Source organism: Talpa occidentalis, unplaced genomic scaffold (genome assembly GCF_014898055.3).
Source record: "Talpa occidentalis isolate TD23 unplaced genomic scaffold, MPIMG_talOcc4v2.1 talOcc4.14, whole genome shotgun sequence".
NCBI classification, from domain to species: domain Eukaryota; kingdom Metazoa; phylum Chordata; class Mammalia; order Eulipotyphla; family Talpidae; genus Talpa; species Talpa occidentalis.
This window is the reverse complement of record NW_023601433.1, coordinates 47,322,200-47,344,047: the sequence shown is the minus strand read 5'-3', so window position 1 is coordinate 47,344,047 and position 21,848 is coordinate 47,322,200. Positions and strand designations below refer to the sequence as shown.

The window sequence follows — 21,848 nt, the reverse complement described above, 5'->3', positions numbered from 1 at the left end:
CAAAAAAAAGCATTTATTTTTTTTTTTAAGAAAACTACCTGATAGGTTGAAGATAGTAAATCCCAAAGAATTAAGAATAGATCGATGCGTTTGATGAGTAAACATTCTAAGTAGAAATTCCATTTGTTCCTTTAAAATACTTTTTGGTGAAAGACAGTTGTATATGTGGGATGACCTGCTGTGGATTAAGGCTGCCCCAATTCTTATGGGCGAGAGTCTGGGCAGTCGGCCTAACTGTCCTCTGTTTCGAGTCTCTAATCTATACAACTAGTAATAAAAATACTTTTTTTCATAGGGATACAATGAAGACAAAATGAGACAAAGTGCTTAAAATGGTGCTTGACAGTGTCTGGTCCACAGACAGTAATAATAACCATCACTGCTATTAGTAACCCAATATTTTTAAATAAAATGGCACAGGTATTCTAAGATATAAAAAACAAATTTAAGTAATGGAACAATCTCATCTAACTTTTAGCCATATCTACTAGGTTAAAAATTCAGAATCTAAACATTGTCTATTAAAGAATTCTGTGAAATAAAATATTTATTTTCTTCAGAAAGTGTAGAACATAAACACATTTTATATCCTTGAGATAACAGAAATCTTAAAGACAATATACTAACATGCAGGGGTATCTACCACATGAAAGACAGTTTAACAACCCTATTCAGATAAAAGTGGAGTTTGCTTGCACCTGCTATAACAAAGCATTCCGCATTCAGGCTAATAATTGTATTAGTTATACTGAGAATATCTTAGCAATATAATCAATGTTACAGCAGACAAAAAACAGTACTACAAAAATAGGGGGAAACAAGTATAGGGTGTAACTGTGAGAATCTGAAACAAAAGCCCTAGCTTTACCAACTGAGTGAAAGTCCTCAAAAATGTAATACGAAGCAAAACTTTTAAAGTTTAGATTAAATTGTTAATCTGACTTCAAAAACTAGTACACAAGTTAAATATTTATTAAAAGTCTCTAACAAAGGGCCTCCCCTGGTGGCGCAGTGGTTGAGCACTGGGCTGCGAGGCTGCCCGCAGCCTCTGCAGCACCTGTTCATTCCCCAGCTGCCGGCAAGGGTCCCACAAAAAAAAAAAAAAAAAAAAGTCTCTAACAAAAAAATTTAACCATGAAATCACAACACTCTGTAAGAAACATTTTCGACTAATATCTGTTGCTAAAACAAAATTGAATTAAGTTTATAATGAAAAAGAAAAGAAACATTTCTGGAATACTGATGCACTCATCAATGGTATGGATACACAGAAATCCTTAAGGATGCCAAACTATATATATATATATATATATATATATATATATATATATCTCAAAAATTATATTTAAACCATTTTCAATCCAAAAATCCAAATGATGTTAAAGTAAATTAGAAATATCAGAGAGAACAGAAGCATATGAATCATAATATTGCAGTTAACATATGCTTATTCATCATAAAGATCTGATAAAAGTAATAAAAGTAATAGAGTTGAGCAACATGATCAGAGAAGAAAATACAGTGGAGATTTAATATATTATTGTTGATAGCTACTTTATGGGGGAAAAACACATGAAAATTATAAAGAAAGATTTCCACATTTGAAGTATGTATAAATACTTGTGACAGCCCTCACTGCTTATAATTTGCACCAAAATCAAAAATAAAATATACCAAGAAGTACTATATAGTCACTCTTGAAACAAGTTCACAAAAATATACACCCAAGTATCCATATATTATTATTACAATGCTTTGATCATAAAAAGTTTCCTTCTAATTAGCAAAATTGTTCCCAAACTCACCAACTATAATATGTAAGCAGAGAAGCAACAAAATGGGAAGAATAGAATACTTCTGGGTAATTTCAATACTGCTTCTTAGATATGGGTTCTTTGGCTTTCCAATTACAAGGTCATTAATTATTTAGTTGCTGAAGAACTCTGCAGACCTCAATCAAAATCAATCTCTCTCCCATTCTCCCTCTCTCTCTCTTTCTCTCCCTGTGTGTATGTATTTGTGTGTGTACATTTAAAATCAAAAATAAATTCAGGGACTATATAATTTCATTCAATTTGTTCAGATACAATAAAACAGCTTATTGCAATACTTTCAGAAAAATTCCCCTGGAGAATCATATTGCATAAATGATTCAGATTAGGTAAATAATTAGGATGATCATCTCTGTCAGGACATGATCAGTGTTAATCTGTTAGTCTGAAACAGACAAAGCTAATTAACATGTTACCCCTTCGCATCTGCAACTTTCAAAAAGTATAGCTGCAGAACAGAAAAAGGAATGAGAGATTTGGTGAGTTACATAGGCAATGGCAGCTCTTTGGGTTGCCCCTGTGGAAAGAACCATAGGCAAGGCATCAGAGCATGATTTACATAAACTACAACCAAGGATGTCCCAGGAGACATCCTATTAGGCAGCTCTTCCTGTGAATTCTTCACATGAAAACATCTCATTTTCATTTTGGTGAAAAGAAATAAATATAGATAGAGTCTGCATCTTTTATTGTTCTACCATATAAATAAATACCCCCCCAGACACAAATTCATACTTCATGTTTACATTTGTGCCCAAGCTCAAATAAGAGTGTCCTAGAGTTGATCCATGCTATTGAGAAAAGAACTCAGTTCAAGCAGCAATATGTTCAAACCAAAATAACATGTTGATCTTGAAATCAAGGTTTCCTGCAGTTTCATGTGCTGAAAGGAATGCGTCAGCATAGGACATACAAGCAGCAGAAAGAGGCCCAAATACAAAGAACCCAGGCCACACAGCATGCTACGTTGGAGTCAGACTCAGCTACATGGCACACAGCATTGTCTGTATTGAGGCCTATATTTTTGATTGATAATTTCTTTTTTGTTTTATGGTTGCATGAAAAAAAAAGTCATTTTATGCAGTTTATATAAACATAAGTTTTAGTAACATATTAGAATTATTAATTTAATTTTAAGGCATATGAATCTTATTTGTTTTAAATGAATTTCAACATTAATCACATTGTAAGAAACATATGAATCACTTCACAGATGAGTCAATTGAGGTTCAAAGAGATGACATGAGCAGAGATAACTTCTGAGGCAGAACTTCAGATTGCTAGAACAGTAATCAATTACACCCAAATCATGAAATTATTTCTGTTGTTTTGGGGTTTTTTTTGCTTTCATGGGAAAGAAAATTCCATTTTCAGCTACTTGCAAATATAAATATTAGATTCACTTTGTGAAAGGGAAGATTTTATTGTTTCCAGCTAGAATTAGATACACATGTATATCATTATAAGGGTTTTTGTTAATAGTATCATTTGATTTGGGGGAGTTAAAGAAATATTATGTCAGCTATATAGAGATTGAAACAATAGGTACTCTTCCAATTTGTGAAATGTCAAAATAGAAGAGGAAAACAAAAATTTTACTGCTAAATAAAATACAATGCCTAAGATAATAAAGCCTGCCCCCAGAGGAGACTAGATTAGACCTATATTTTGTAAATGGTGATTTCAGCACCTTTTACAATGTAAAAATGACTAAGGTTCCCAGAGAGCTTTTGTTTATGTAATTTATAGCTATACTATTTAACACTTTATAAGTGAACATGACAAAATTTAAAACGATATCGGTACATTCTTAAGTTAATAAACTATTACATGTAAACATAAACAACAAAATTTTATTATTCTGTTTTACAAAACGAAGAATATTTAGTGGGAAGAATAGCAATGGTTAAGATTTTGCAATATAAAGACATCTGTAGTCACATCTCAGTGTCTGCATTCAATCTGCTACAATATGACAAAGAATACCAAGAAAAAAGAACTCAATAATTATATAGCTAGATGAGGAAATGGTATTTTAATTATCTTTTCAGATAAGTATAGATATTCTTTGACACCACACTTAGACAACAAATGAGAGTTTCACAAATACTAGTTACAATAGGGAATGTAAACTTTTCATTCTTTAATACATAAAAATCTACATGTGTGTCTTACATTTGGAATGAATATCTTACTCATGACAAATTTTTTTACACGTTGCTTAGAATGTATTAATTGTTGGGCTATGATGATCTTTAAATGTTGATGTATTTCTTCATATTCAAAATTCACAAATGTGAATATCATTACCAATTTCATTAGAAAATATCATCATGTATTGGGAAGCTGTCATACTCACAGTGGGATATAAGTTTTCCAAAATCTAATTTTCACTATAAAGCAAGAATGTTATCTTTGGCAACAGATTCAGTCAGGCATTTGCATGTAGTGATAGGCTCATTTCTTTCCTAGAAACTCTGCCAAACACCAAAGTCTAAATAACCATAGTTTTTCTGACTTTACTTTAAGTAAATATGGCATTCCAATAAAATTTGGCTACCTCAAATGACAACTATTGATCTTCAATATGTAAAATTACTTTATGTCTACCTCACAGTTATCACACAAAATATTAAAATGTGTGCTCAAGGATCAGAATTTAATGAAAGTAATAATTTTGCTATTTCATCAAGGGAAGTGGATAAAATGACATTTTCTTTCTACCTGTGAGTATGATGGGTGAAGAATACACTTGGTGTCACTGCCTTGATTTGTGCCAAGGGGCCTGCATTTCATCCATCAGCGCCTGGACAGATGTTGGTGCAGATGTCAGCCCACTGAATAACATAAAATATGTTCCAGAAATAGGAATAGTGACCCCCAAGGACCCACAGATCACACATTAAGAATCACTGACCCAGACCTGTAATTCTGAAATGTTTGGTCACTTCTCCAGCCCTCAACCTCCTAATCTATTATAAAATCAGAGTTTGCATTAATAAGTCAAAAGACACCTTAAATGCAAAAAACAAAATACGATTCCACATATGTTCACATACTCCTATCCCAGTGATCACCTAGCAAACCTCATACTGACAGAATGTATCATGATTTATGAAAAACATACTAGAAAAATATCTTAAATATTTAAAAACAGTATCAGGATCCACTATCAAGTGCCTCCAAATGAGTTTAAAAAATTATTAGCAACATACAAGAATGAAAATACACAAGAGTTACAGAAAATGAAGCAGCAATAGCCACAAATGGCATGACATCTTTTGACAAGTTGATTTAATGAAAGAGATTACTAAAAACATCTGACCTTATCAACAAAATGAATCATGAAACACAGCTGCCTGATGCATTTGACAGGTTCCCCGCCTCTCACTGTCCTCAGAAAATATAACATTGCATAAAGAATGCAATTTTGTGTTGGCCTCAAAGAAATAAAAAAATGAATATAGTCTTGTCTCCTGTGATTTGTTACATTTTTCTGGGGTCCATTGTCTATTTCAGCATAATTAATAATTTGATGTATTCTGTGTTCCTTACAGTAATTAGAAATAGGAACTTTGAATTTAAGGTAATTTGCACATTATTATTATAATAGCTCATCCCGAGTTTTAGGAAAGGCACTTCATTAAAAAACATGACAATAAAACTTTCTCTCCCTGTATTCTTCTGATGTATTTAATATATAGATTTTCAAAGTATAACATCTGAAATATTAAAAAGAAAATTCAAAGACAAAAATCTTCAATAATTAAATTTCTGCATGAAGCAGACAGGGACTAGTGCAATGTCACTGAGTCCAGGAAGATAGTGAGACTGTTTGATGTGTGCATTCCTTTGAAGAGTGGATAAAACAGCAATAAACCCTCATCACAGAACTTCAGATTCTCTGTGGCACTAATGCACTGTAAATATTTATTTCCTTCTCTAAGTAAGGTGTCTTAAGTAAGTGGAAAATGGCAAATCTAATAATGAACGAGAGCAAATACTAAGAGCAGACATATTTTCAACTGTTAAATGTCTAAAGAGCTTTCCCAATGCTTCCCTTCTTTCATTCTTTCAATGATTTCTAAATTATTTAACCATTCAAGGCAATGACTAAACCTTTTCCAAGAAGATAAGCATAAGCAGTCAAGAAATTTAATCTAATCTAAATATAGTCTAATCTAATCTACACAAGTTCTATCAGAACTTTTGGTGCAAAGAGCATTATTGCTCTTCATGCAAAACGAAGACCCTCTCCTCCAATCATACACTTTCTAAGAGACCTTGTACAGTCAGAAGACCAAGTTATTAACACAGGCTACTGAGATAAAACTTGTCATCAGCACTGCAAATTCAACCTTTCACTCTATGTTGCCAACGCTTTCATAAAGAGATATAGCAGAATTTCACTTAATGAGGTAGTCTTTGCAAGAAATTTGTAAAAGTTGGGTCAGGAAATTGGCTTATGCAAACAGCAAATGACTCAAAAATGAAGAATATGAATCTTATCACACTGCTAGTAACTACTTTTTTATATATAAATGATAAATACAAAATAGTACAGTTGGAAGGTGCTTTAGAGATAAACTGAAATAATCACACTTACAGATAAACACATTGAGGCCAAAAAGGATAGTCTAAGTGCTGGGTTAAAGGTCATACTGCTTTTCCAGGACCCAACTTCACCCAGAGTAATAAAGTTAATGGCCTCCCTAACCATGCAATTTGGACTTGACCACACTGTTGTCCAGGAAGAACTATGATGTATAAAATCCACAAATACTTGCATTTCACTTGAAATAACAGGTGATTTCATGGGCAGTTGAGTTTAAAACACATTTCCATAGATAACAAGATGTTTTCAAATGTTCTACTGAATTTTAGACACATATGAAGTAGGAAAATGAAGCCACGGGGAAAACATACATGCAAATTTCGAATGTCATAATGAATGTTTGCAAAGAAAAAACAGAATTTTTCTGAGGCATATGAATTTGTAGCATTAGAATTCTCATTCTGAAACTGATTACATACCTACTCTGATCGGAAACCTTCTAAACACTCATGATAAAGAGTAAGTGGGGAAATCTGAATAAGACTGGTGGATTGTATACATGTTCATATTGTCTTTGTGATATACTACTTTTTCAAATTCTTACCATTGAGGGAAATTTAGTAAGAATTTCACTGTATGATTTCCTACAACTGCATGTGACTCTACAATTATCTAAATTAAAAATTTTAAATTGCCCTCCAGAGAGTTAAATAGAAAATCTATCTCAAAGGTCTCAATGTCAAAGCCTCTGGCAGAGGAGGGGAGGCCTCAGGACTAAGGAATCATTCTAACACTATTTCCCATAAAGGAATTGTCATGACCAATGTCCAGCAGAATCACTCATTGTGTGTGTTCGGTAGATTATCCATTTGAGGGCACCTACAACATGCTCCGTAGTCGAACAACTTCAGTCTTTACCAACATCAATAACCTAGACTGACGAGTGTATCTCCCCTCTGTTCCACCTTCACCATTCTCTGCACAGTGTCCTACCCTGTGGTTCCTCCTGAAAGGGCACAACCCATCCTCAGATCTGTCAGATACACATTGGTGTCCCAGCAACAAAGAATAGCCTGACTCAGAAAAGAGTTATTAAGGAAAGTGATTGGAAAGACTGTTTGCAGTCATCAAGGCAGGATAAAGGAAAGGTAGCAAGGCATGAAGGACCTTGTAGCCCTTATCATCCCAGGGCAGGGGAGCTTTGGTTTTCACTGCAGAGACACAGTGACCAGCAAAAAAATGCTAGGCAAGAAGAAGCCCAAGAATAAGGCCTGTCTTTAAACTTGTCCTGCTCCTCAGTACTGCCCTGGGGGTGCATTCCCAGCCAACTTGGTACAAGCAGAGAGCACAGCACCTGATTGGATGCTGAAAGGTCAGCTTCTTGCTATAGGGGCTGAGTAAATAATCGTTTAGAAGAACAAAATAAAGCTATCTAGCTCAGGATTCTAGTGAATTCTTTTGTCCCTTTGTCCTTTGTTTCTACTTCTAATAGCATCAGCCAATTATTTAACTAAAGGTTAAGTATTCACTGGACCCATTATAACTACATACCACCCTCCCTACACACAAACACAAACACACACACACACACAGTTGGATCTAAAATTTTTTAATTGTTTAAAGCACATAGTCAAGAACAAAAAAAAAAAGTCCTTATTGTTAAGGATTCAGTGCAGCAGTTCCTTTCTTGTCATCCTCTGAGGAGAGAAAAAAGTGGTAAAAGTGTACAGGAAATAGGATTCAGGGATGAAAAGCCTTCTACTCTATCTTCTTGCCTCCAGGAGGAGTGGGTAGGGCCTAGCCTGAGGCAGTTATGTAAATGACTATCTGCTTATAAAAACATGCATTGGCTATTGCATGTAGGGAATCCTACATAAAAATTTAGTGTCTTTAAATCCTGAGCAAGTCAACTACACCTCCAGGGAAATAGGAGTTAAGTCAGAATCCTAAGTAGCTGCCAGGGCCCATCAGGGAGTGCACAGAGCATGCAGAAGTGCAGAGAAAACAGTGCTTCTCAAAAGTGATTTTTCCCTTTTATTTCATTTTATAAGGGAAAAAAAGGTATGCCTTTTTGGTTTTGTTATTGCAGGTTAAAGCCTGACTACTTCAATCAACAAACATTTGTTGAGCATTTACTAGACACTACCATTTTAGATATTTACAAAATATGACAAATACCAAGGGTTCTTTGAGAGTCATATATTGTGGAAAAAATCACTTCAAGTGAATCTCATTCTGAACATTCAAAAGGCAACAAACATTCCAACAGATCACTGCCTGGTCAGTGACTGGTTCAGGACAAGTGAAAAACAGATGTTAATATAAAGAATAAGTGATGGTATGAAGAGTGACAATACAAGAAGGTGCCCAGATGCTAAGAATCATTGGTTACAGAAATAAATTATTTGAACAGGTGGCACTAGCAACTTTCTTTGGAATTTGGGGGTTAGGGATTGATTTTGTTCTTTCAAGAAAAAATCTTAGTGAGCAACAAAGTGATTGAAATTGTGACTATGAGAACATGAGCTGAAAACAGAAAGAGAAAGGACTAAGAACATGTGAGCAGGGAGGAGACAGATATTTTCCTCAGAAAATGAGCAAAATATTTGGAAAAGTGAAAGAATAAGAGGGTCTTCTATATTAATGTTATTGATATTATCCTCCACCCCCTACTGGTGTGTGTTGAGCATATATGTGCCATCTTGTTATTTCTAAGTGGCTTATAGCCCTAAATAGAGGGCAAGATCCATGAAGGTGGAGGTGCCTGCCTTCCTCTCTCATCCTCAAGACACAGAATAGTACCTTGAAGGTTAAGTACAGTTGATTCCATCACCCACTGCAGTTATATTCTATAGAGTCACTACAAACCTTAAATTAGCAAATACTGAACTATTATTCCTAGAGGAACTTCGGGGTTAGGTTAAAGCCCTGGTCACAATTTTCAGCAACCTATTTTGTGTTTCATAACCTTATTTTGTGTGTATTTCTGTTTAAAGAAAGTTTATTTACTACACAGTGCTGACTCATTAACACTAAACTCACAGTCAACAGGCCTACAACTCATGCCTAAAAAAAGCTTGTCTAAGATGTGTATTTTCTGGTTAGGCATAATACAGAATAAAGTGCTTAGAAACAAAGGAAAAAATGGCATTTTATTCTTGGGGATCATTTAAAATAGCAAAATCACTAACAAAAAGTATAAAAATATGAATACATGGTACCAAATATCTCATAAAAGGGTACCAGTTTATAATTTGACTTAAAACAAGAGACAAAATATTCTTTGTTCAGCTTCCACTGGAAACATGCACATCTTTTTTTTTTTTTTTTAATTTATTATTTATAAAAGAATGGGGGAACAGGCCAGAGGCACAGGAGGGTGAGAGAATTCACCAGAGACAGCAGGGAGAAGAACAGGCAGATCTACTGAAATACACTGCTGAGGGGAGCAGTGGGCGAGACAGGAGAGGTGTGCGGAGCCATGTGGGTCACCTCCCTGGCCGGCCACGAATCGAACCTGCATTGCAGAGGCTGCAGACAGCCTCACAGCATTGCGCTCAACCCGCTGCGCCACCAGGGAGGCCCATGCACATCTATTTAGATAAACCTCCAAAAGTAATGTGGCTTTTCTATACCTTCTCCAATAAACATCTTTTGAATAACTGACTCACAAAACTTTAAAGAAAACCATGTCATCTACCCCAGGTTCTTCTCCAGATATTGTTCTTTCTCTTTTTCCTTGACAAAACAATCTTTTAGAAGACCTGACTGCTTCAACCCTCTCTTATTCTTGAACCCAGTATTCTCTAGCACTACTCCACTAACACACATTTGACAAAGAGCATTATATACCTCCCTCTCTTTATCAACAGGTTATTTTTGATTGTAGTAACCCAGGAATCTCATGGCACACAGCACTGAGCTGGCCAATGTCCTAGAAGTTGGCAGTGCTGGGGGAAAACAACAGTGTGGTCATTTGCTTCAGAAGTACACAGCACTGCCACAAAACTTGGGGCGCTGTTTCTGAAAGAATCAGCAAAGGCTTCATGAGTGAACAGACAGCTATATTTTCCCAGTAGTCTTTTTTTTTTTTTTTAAGATTTATTTATTTATTTATTTATTTATACAAGCACTGGGTACAGTCAGAAGCGCGGGAGGGTGAGAGAATTCACCAGAGCCAGAGGGGAGAGCAGAGCAGGCAGACTGACGAAGTACACTGCTGAGGGGAGCAGCGGCGGCAGGAAAGGTCTGCGCGCCATGTGGGACCCTCGCCCAGTGGCCGGGGATTGAACCAGCGTTCAGAGGCTGCGGGCAGCCTCGCAACCCAGTGCTCAACAGCTGTGCCACTGGGGAGGCCCCCTGTAGTCTTTTAATACACTTCCATTTAGCCTCTATTAGAAAGTCTGTGCCATTTGGTCAAGAGCAAGGTATTCCTTGAACAGCCTGCCCACTCCTACCTATATCACCTCACTAACCACACTTTCATCTTAAGTTTTAGGCTATGCCTTCCCATTAACAAATGGCTTCAAGGGAACAATAAAACATTTGTCATTGTCAAATCCCCAGAGTGGAAGACCTTAATAAATACTTGCTGAACCAATGAAGAAATAAATGAGTAAGACACCAAAGCCAATGTTTTAGGTTTTATTGTGGGGCGCTAATGGTATTTGGCCAGCAGGATGGGGATAGGGCAGAGAACAAGCAGAGAACAAGCAGAGAAACTGCTGCAGGGGGTAAGGCCAGACATTTAAACTCTAGAGAAATAAAAGAATTGCAAGAAATTCATTAAGGCAAAAGAATAGAGCTGAAGACGTGACTGGAGAAAGGAAATTTGATGGAGGTGGTGCTGGATGAGCCCACAAAGGGACTTAGAAATAAGACTCTCCAAATTTAACATGTACACAGTACACCAGAGGATATTTCTAAGATAATTTCATAGGTCTGGGGTTAAGCAGGACTTAAAATTTTGCATTTCTGAAGTCCCAGTGTCATCTATGCTGCTTCTCTGACCACCTCAAATAAAGACTCTAAAGTAGGCAGGACTGTGCTATGCAATATAGTTCAACTGAGCTAAAAAAATTTCATCTTCATACTTCATGGCCTCCCGCCATATTTTAGCTCTTTTTTAGCTCCATTTATTCTTTTCCTCCATACCTGGCCCCATCCAAGTCAACCTCTAAATAAAATCCATAACAATTTTTCCAAACTACAAACCAGATGCCATGAGTCAGAATTCTTGATCCAGTCAGGCTGCAGTACCACTGGATTAAACCCTGGCACTTACTCTCTGCAATCTGAACAATGCTCTGTGCCCGGAGCTGGAATGCTTTGAAATTAACAGAAGGCATACAATGTCTAAGGCCTTTCTCTTTTATTTCCTTTTCCACCCACTTTTCATTAGCCCAAGGTCAGTCTGGAGGACACTGCCTTCTCTGAGAAAAAGAAGTTCCAAGAGGATGCATTAGCATAAGGGAAATCAATGTCTCTGGTAACTTCATTTATTATAACTTGTACTTTCCTGTCCATGTCTGGTAGTAATTTTAGAGATTTCACCCCAACTAGCCAGCCTAGTAAATGGCCCTTTGAAAATGTTTGTTAAAGTGTCATTATATAAGTAAAAGAGATGAATGAATGTGATTATCCATCTATTTCTTTCCTTTCCACAATGATTATCTCATTATTATAAGGGTAATAATTTAAGCAAAAAAGAAATAATTACAGATATTAGATGACCAGAGGAGGGGGAAAAAAGGTCTTATTGCTGGGGAGAGCTCAAAGAATTGCTGCTTCACATATTAATAATAAAATCTCTGATCAGAAAATTCAACAAAACTTTACTACTTTTTATTTTACTATTAACTTTACACTATTGACCTCCATGCTATTTACTCTCCTATGAGAATAGTGCAGCAAATAAATTTATTTCAGTAAATATTTCAGTAATTCTTCACATATATTCTTATATGTATATTTGTAAGAAATCACTCATATCATTTTAACCTTATGAATTTAATTCAATATTCATGTGATTAGATTTTGAAATTATCCACTTCATGTAACAAGTAATTTATCTTCCAAAAATTGATGATTATTGATTTCACTGAAGATAGTCTATACCCTTTTTGACATGTATTCTAGTATTTTATTAAGGATTCAAATAACTCAGTAACTGTTGAATTTTGATAAGCATTACTTTCTCATTCATTTGTTACTACAACCTTTATTCCACTGTCTACATAAAAGTATAGTTGTTTCCCTCTAACATAGCTGGCAATTCACCAATTTCATTAACCTCTATTATGTCCTTTAAGAATATGCATTTGAAGCTCCTCTACTTTATTAGATTTTATACTTACTTCACTAGCACATTAAAAGATATCAGCTACTTCATGTTAGCAAGACCATTCTTAATTCTCAGAGTCTCTACATTTTACTTCAATCAGGAATTTTAATGATTGAACTTGAACCTTCATGGTACTAAAAGTTGTAAATATCAAAAGTCATTCTTGAAGACAGCTATCTTTAGAACACCTACTAAGTGCTAGCCACTCTTTGAGCTGGTAGTATTAAATGAAATTTCAAGGATTTTACTGTATGATGAAAGGACAGTGAGTAAACAAGTAAGTACAATGTGTTATAAGGTGATCAGTGCTATGAAGAAAAAAATGAAGCAGAATAAAAGGTCATGCTGGAAGATGAAGAGAAGCTGTTTTATACTGGGGGAGTAACATCACAAAGGCATTCAAATCACTCATTATCAACTTTTTGTATAGAGTGCTCCAATATCAAATAAATTTGTTGTACATACTGGCTATTAATAAAAGCTATCTGGCACCAACTGGTAGCTCCAAAGTGACAATAAGACTTCATAGTTCTCAAACATATGGCTGCTTGTCTGTTTATATTACCTTCAAGTGCAAAGATCTTGCAAATCTAATTTAATCCATTTATTCTCTTTAAGGAAAGAAATATAAAAGGAAAGATAGCCTGATCATTTATAAAAACCAATTAAGATAATAATCACCATAATTTATTGAGCATTTACTACACAGGTCATGCATGTGCTAAGAACTTTAATTGATTATATTCTCAGAACAAGGTCAAAAAAAGGGTCCACATTATTATTCCCACTTTATGAGTAGGAAAACTTGGTGTTACAGGGATAAGATATCCTGCTTGAACTTAACCTAGTAAGTGAAGGAAATACTCTAAGCCTTAATGGGCCACAGGACATGCTCTTTCCACTAAGAGTAGAATCTTATAACACCTAGAACTCAATAGGAACACTAGGTTATCTGTACCTGTCTCACCAACATCTACCATCAAAGTCAACTCACAGGAGGAGAGCAGTAAATGTATATTAACTTAACTACACTGAACCTCACACTGAAAAAGTCATTACCTCTTAGACTGTCAAGCATAATCTGATGCCTGATCTTTACAATCATTCTCCACCACAGGTTTAAAAAAAAAAAAGCTATGAGGTTATGGGGGAAAAAAATTTAAATGGAAACAAGTTCTATTTACTTAAGGATGGCAGTGTGTGAAGCTATAAAACTAAATATTTCATTGGGAATATGTATATAAAGAACATTTATCTGGATTAACAGACATGAATTGGATTAACAGTTTAATCTATATTTTCACACAATATAGTTCTGCGAAATAAGTGCATTTTCACCACGAGAATCTTTCATTTGGTGGATTTAGGATGAAAATACCTGAGGTAGGGCCTCCCAAGTGGCGCAAGGAGTTAAGATGCAACCTATGAAGCTATGCACAGCCACTGCAGCACAAGTTCAATCCCTGGCCAGGGAGCTACCCACAAGATGCAGCAAACCTCTCCTGACTCGCCCCTGCTCCCCTTAGCAGTGTATTTCAGTCAGTCTGCCTGTTCTGTTCCCCACTCTGTCTCTGGTGAATCCTCTCACCCCCACACCTCTGGCCTGTACCCCAGTTCCTATATACATAAATAAATAAATCTTTAAAAAAAGAAAAAAAGAAAAAGAAAATACCTGGGGTATACTAAGTACTAAGTACTCAGGAAGAGTGCTTTCTCTCACCTATACTCTTCATATATTTGATCTTAACAAAAGGGCAAATATCTTGATCAGTACTTAAAGATCTCCCCATGCCCAGTTTGCACTTGTCCATACATACTGAGTTACCTGTGGTTCTAAATTTTCAACAGGCATTAAGATGATCTGGAAATATTTTGTAAAATGCTGGTTTATGGGACCCCACTAAGAAATTCTGGAAATTGGGTCAAACGATTAGATCCCACGCATGATGGTTACAAGTTATCCAGGCAATTTTAACAAGCTGCCAAAATTGGAAATCAGTCCTCTAGAGAAGAGAACACTGAATTATCAATCCAAACTGATCTTTCTTAAAAATACAGATTCTGATTCCATATGTCAAGGGTGAGGCCTGAGATTCTGCATTTCCAGGAAGTTTCAAGTTATGCCTTGTAGTAGCAAGGCCCCATCTGAGCTGTCCAATAAAGTAGCTACTGTCCACATTGGTAACTGTCCGCAGTTACCTCTGCCTCTCTCAAGTACTTAATGCAAACAAGCAGTTAGTGTCCCCATAGTGTACAAACACACATCTCTTGAATTTTAAAAAATTTAGCTAAACAAGTATATTACCAAATATTTTATATTTGTTTTATTAACTTGAAGTCACTAAGAAAAGATTATTTGAGGCAATTTGATTACTTTTTAACTTTCATTATAAACTTTTGTGTAGAGAGAATAATTCGTCAACTTATCAGACACAGGACAAATAATATATTTTCTAAAATCTCATTAGAATTTTTAAAATACGTTTATATTTGCAGATTTGGGAAATTCTAATATATGTTCATAATGTTCCAATGAAGTAAACAAATATTTACATAATCATTTTTTATTAAAATGCTATATTTGGAACTAACTATGACAATTCAAATCCTACTGCAAAAGTATTTGCAAAATAAATAATTTCAATAATAATAAGGGGAAAATGCTGTATTATCTTAAGATAAGCAAATAACTGCTTGGCTTCTTTTTAATTGAGATGATAAAACACTTAACTCCAAATAAACTCGTCCTAATATTTAAGGAACACTTTTATAACTAAAAAACCCAGAATTTTATCCATATCACTGACAGTCAGAAAGCAAAGAAAATAAATTTAAACCCAACAGCAGTTTCCTAGGCAACAAGCAGAGATACAACCAGTGGAGAAACAAAATGAAAACAAGGAAAACCATTGCAGCATTCCAAACAGTATTGAGAAATACACTTTAATTGTCAAAATGTCAAAAAGAAAACAATATTGAGGGCCTCCCCGGTGGCGCAGCGGTTGAGCGCTGGGTTGCGAAGCGCCCGCAGCCTCTGCGGCGCCGGTTCGATCCCCGGCTGCTCCCCGGCCACCAGAGGAGGGTCCCACATGGCACGCAGACCTCTCCTGCCGCCCGCTGCTCCCCTCAGCAGTGTACTTCACTCCTTCTGCCTGCTCTGCTCCCTGCTCTGGCTCTGGTGAATTCTCTCACCCTCCCGTGCTTCTGACTGTACCCAGTGCATGTGTAAACAAAAAAAAAAACAAGCAAATAAATAAACAAATAAATAAAAAAACATGCCTCTATAAAAAAAAAACAATATTGAAAATCATTTCAATGAAAATGAATCAAAACACAATGCCATTTTCATTATCATAAAAGAAACACACAAAAATAGAAAAATTTAATTCTTGTCCTTTGTCGTGAATTAAGTGGGGATTATAATCAAACTTGTTTGATTTTACAAAATTTATCTATATTAGTATAGATCTCAAATATGTCTCCTGTGTTTTCTATGCAAATACAACCATACGTTGACTCAACATACAAAAGAAGAGAATCACAAAAGGGTTTGGAGCAGAGAGGATAAAGCAGATGCTGGGACAATCTCTGTTACAAAAACAAGCTCATGAGAGCTTGGGTCTTAGTTCAAACAGTAAATTCTGACATTGCAAAACACAGATTAAATCAGCACTGGGCAGTCTGTATTCTCACCTGGTTTTAGTTTCCTTGCATATGATAAGGAAGGAGTAGATTTAACCTTTTTTTTTTCCTTAATTGAGGTAATTCACAACACTATATGTAATTTAGAAGTGTAAATATAGTGTCAGATGTGTGTTATCATGCCACAGCCACCACCAAAATGCCCATAATTTTCTACCATAATCCATTCTGCTACCTCCTACAAATGCTTTCTACACCCCACCATCACCTTCTGGTGGCATCAATTCTACAGTTAAGATTTCTAGGGTTTGTTTTGGGTTAGTTTTCTCTAGTCCTTGATCTTGTTCCCTATAAATGCCACAAGAAATCACTGATATTTGTCTTTCTCCCTCTGACATTTCATTTAGTATAATCCCCTCCAGTTCCATCCATGTTGTTGTAAATGGCAATATTTCATCTTTTTTACAGCTGAGTATTATTCCATTGTGACTACGATCACATCCTTCAGGTATATGATAGCACACCATACTAAACACCAAGGCACCCATAATCCTGCACACAATAGTCCATTGTGCTGCCTTCCCACTCTGCTCTCCCCCTCCATCTCCCTTTATGGTGGCATCAATTCTACAGTCAGATTTCTAGGGTTTGTTATTTGATCTGGTTATAGCTCACACTTTGTTTTATTTCTCTACATTCAACATATAAGTGGCACCACCCAATATTTGTCTTCCTCCTGCTGATGTATTCTATTTACACAGTACCCTCCAGTTTTTCCAGAAACCTTGGGGAAAGGAGATTTGATTAGTGAAGGAGTCACCTCCACAATGATCAACTCTCCTCTTCCCAGGGTCACTGGACAAATATAGGAGCACATTTCTGAGATGTGTAAGGCAGGCTTCCACCCTTGATGTATGTCTAGGCATCTCTAGCCATGCAACTTTTTGTCGCATAGAATTGAATTTCTTCAGTGTACCTTCTTGTGTAGTCATTGTTGGTTTCTGCTTTCAAAGAGGTGCTCGGTTTTACCCCAATTCACAGTATTATCTGGGTTCTATATACCCCTCTAGGATATTTTCAGATTATCCCCAAGGCAATGTAGCCAGGGTACAGAACCCAAATAATACTGTGAATTGGGGTGAAACTAAGCACCTCTCTGACACCAACTTCCTTTAGAATCTCCTCCAGCAACATCTTCTTAATCTACTCATTTGTCACTGGGTACTTAGCTTAGCCATTATGTGTTTCCCTCTTTTTTATACTGGCTTTATAAAAAGCTATTAAAATATAAGATATAGCTATTATAACAGAAAAAAAAAGTTTACCATTCAGAAGCAGAGATAATTACAAGAAATAGAAGCACATTTTTGGAGAGTATATTATTTTAAGCTACCTTCAGTGCATTCTTATTTGCTTGTTTTTCCTCTGCTTCACTAGATTCTCGAACCATTCAGAACACTAGATGACAATACACTTCCATAGAAATAACCTCTTCCACAAATGGTGTAAAATCAGCTCAAAGAAAATTTCAACAATATGGCCATTAAAACAAAAATGAATAAACCCTCAAGAATCTCCTGAGTAGACAGACTGAATTTATGTCTGCAGGAGTCTGACAAAGCTAGTGTTTGGTCAAAAAGATTGATGAGGAAAGAAACACTAAAAGATTGACCTTGTTTCCCTTCTCTTATTAGCTTCCAGGAAGCAAATCCAGAGCTTTGTGGACCTGAATACTATGTGATAGATGGCACAGATTTTGATTAAATATAGATAAAATCTAATTTTCCATTGAATTTATTTTCAATTTCAATTACATTATACTTTTTCACAATTCTCCATTTTGTTTCCTAATTATGTTTTTTCTTGTTATTTTAGAAATCAACATAAATCCTTGTCTACTACACAGAGCACATATGTTGCATTTCTAGGTATATATAGTATTTCAAATTTATACAAATGACATTAGCTATAAAATATCAAAATTAGCATCATATATGTAACTGATTTATTTTGAAAAGTATACAAATTAACAGTGCTCAAACAGTACACATTATAATTAACAACAACATCTATTCTAAGCAACTGAGTTCCAATTATGCATCACACCATTTTATAATTGGCCTGAGGCTGAACCTTTATGCGGAAAATAAAAAATAAAAAAATAACATCAAGTCTTTCAAAGCTTTGAAACCTCAAAGAATCAAGAAGAGATTCACTACACTTACAAACATCACTGAGAAATTTGAAAGTAGAGGCCAGACTGCTCTTGATTTTAACTTAGTTTTTTAGACTAGCAAAATAAAACCAATGTACCCAAATATCAGCCTCTGAATACCATTTTCCATTAACAAACCAAGACTTCTTAGAGTAATGACTGATACAAGATGTGAGGCAGGGAAAAAAAAAAAAAACCAGTAATAACAAGACAGCCATGGAAGACATTGTCAAGTCAAGTCATTGTACCATGGATGATATTATCAAAACCACTCAGGAGCAAATTTAGGTCTCACTACTATAAATCAGTAAGAATAATAGTGCAATAGTTTGAAATAATAACTGTTAACTTTAATGTGTCTTTAATGATCCTTTTTTTCAAAGAAGAAAAAAGATACCAAGAAGATGTGAGCCTATAAAACACATTATCTGAAAAAAAAAAAAAAAACATTATCTGAAAGGTGGTGAAGAAAGAGATGGAATTAAGCATTTGGTCTTTCCTATACAAAGGGTACATCAGGGCAATAAACTAGTTGACAAGGAAAAAATTCTTGTCATGGATCTATACTAGTTAGCAAAGACAGAAATAACAACATGCTACAAACATTACAAAATAATGAATTTAGGTAATAATGGCCACTGCTGCTAATATCACAAAATAAGGAGCAACTGGAATTTTTATGCATCTCTTGATGGAACAATACACTACCTCAAGATACTATAGTCAAAAATTTAAGCCAGGATCAAATCAAATTACATTAAAATCTACCAGTTTATAAGCAATACAGGGCGTAAAAGAACAAAGGATAACACAGGATAAATTCAACTAAATCCAGACAGTGGGAAACCACAGGAAAAATAACTCAATTTCAATAAATAAATTGGAGTAGGTACCTGTGTGTATAAGCACACACGTTTGTATGTGTGTACACACGACTGTGTAATGAAAGATACATATTAATCAAATGCAAATGTCTTTTCTTTGGATCATTATTTAAATAAGTCAAATTTAAAAATCCACACTTATAAAACAAAGCATAATAATACAGCATTAGGGGCCTCCCCGGTGGCACAGTGGGTTAAATGCTGTCCTGGGAAGTTGTCCGCAGTCTCTGCAGCATGGGTTCGATTCCCGGCTGGTCAGGGAGATACCCACATGGTGCAGCAGACCTCTCCTGCCTCGCCTGCTGCTCCCCTCAGCAGTATATTTCGGTTGTCTGCCTGTTCTGCTCCCCACTCACTCTGGTGAATTCTCTCACCCTCCTGACCTATACCCCAGTTCTTGTATAAATAAATACCTTAAAAAAGAAAAATACAACATTAACTATGTGTTGTCTTTTTTAAAAAGTAGTATTACATGTATTTTTAAAGTTTTATCTTTTAGAAATATATATTGAATTGTTTTCAGAGAAAATGACATGAGATCTGGAATTTGCTTTAAGATAATCATTTCTGGAGAGTTTGAAGGAATATTGATGAAGCAAGACTGGATGTAAATTGAAAATTGTTAGACCTAAGAGGTTGGTATGAAATTTCATTATAATCTCTTTAGTCTTGTTTACGCTTGAAATTTTCTATAATAAAAAACTTAACAAAAGACAAATGGTCTTGCAAGGTATAAAATTATACAGACAAAGGAAAATTACTCAATGTAATGATACTGAATAATAGTTTTTTTTGCAATGAGGGTTAAATTCTTAAAAAAGGGAAAGTTGCCCAAAGTCACATACTCATCATAATGACTTCCATAATATTTTTTGTGCTACAGTTGAATAAATCTCTTTAGAATATGCTGTGCTGACTTTATAAAACATTCATTCAGAAGAGATTTAGTTTTACTGAAAAAATTTGCAGAGTCAAGTCTCCTAAAATGCTGTTTCTCACAAGTTAAAGACATAAAATGTAACATGATTAGTGAATCTAGAAGGGGTTTGAAACCCATTTACTTAGATGTGTGTTACTTTGGGATGAGTAAGTAATAAGTACTACTGTTTTCTGATTTCTTCCATTTTTCAGAAAGATGAGGACATTAGATCATAATCAAGTTAAGGGTATAAAACAGTTGCATTTTATCCTAATGTATCTTGTCGATCATTTCAAAAAGCAATGAAGTAATACACACTAACAGTAAAGAATTGTGAAATATACTCTCATGTATTTTGATTTCCTATTTACCAGTTGATTGTAGATGAGAAAACAGAAAAAAAAATTGCAAATATGAGTGGCAAAAAAATCAAAAGCTTGAAACTCTAGTAAATGAAAGCTAATTATAAAAGTAGTCACATGTAAATGTAGAGACATCACTATTTACTGGCTTCACCTCATGAATAACTGAAAGTTATTCATGTTAACTGTGAGTGTTGCACACGTGTGGTCTGTGAGTATTTATTTCACTGACAGGAGTTTATAAATATAAGCCTAGAAAATAAAACATTTCATCTATTTAGGAACACAATAATCCTATAAAAATTGTAACATTAGCTTTATAAAAAATATTTTCAAATCATCTAGTACTTTCAAATGTTGCTGTGTATATTTCAAATAAAAATAACTATATATCAAAGCTCAGTTTTCAGTAAATAATGATACTACTTGTGAATGCGGAAAAATAAAGGCAAGGAATCACAGCAATACACACACCCCATTTCCAGACACTTATAGTAGTGCATCATTGTAATGATAATTTTGACTCTTGCATAAAAAAGTAGACTATCTATATCAAGCTTTTCATTGCCAGGATGGCAAAGCATCACTTACTATATAGAAGTAAAGAAGATTCAACATCTACCACAGTCAAGTTCATGAGACAAAATTGTGCCCAACAGTTAATTTTTTTACCTCAAAAGCTTCTTTTTTTCTTCATGTATGGATTTATTTTTAAATGTATTTATTTATATATATTTTACATCATTGTTCATTTTTAAACAATGTTTGCTATCTCCCCCCTCAGGTGTAGTCCCCATAGAATTTCCTTCACCAATTCACCCAGCTTCTTAATTTTCTTTTTTCTCTTAAGTATACAGTCTGTCTTTAAAGTTGGTAATGGATAATATCCATAACTATGAAATTATATACAGTTAAACCAAACTTCTCTTCTGAGGTAATTGAGTTTTGTTCTAAGATAGTTTAAAAAAAGGGGAGGGGACAGCAATTTAGTAGGTCTAGGTAATAAAGGAAATGAATGAAGATGGATTTCTGTGTTGAAGAAACAAAAAGCATTTCTTCATTGTAAAAAACATTCCAAAGAATGCTAGCACATTGT

At 35.0% G+C, this 21,848-nt stretch overlaps 1 protein-coding gene across 21 annotated transcripts in view; it reads right to left on the bottom strand.

Moving 5' to 3' along the window:
• PARD3 (par-3 family cell polarity regulator) overlaps positions 1-21,848 on the bottom strand; it is a 592,143-nt gene that overhangs the window by 337,751 nt on the left and 232,544 nt on the right. The gene's annotated exons all lie outside the window — the stretch shown is intronic.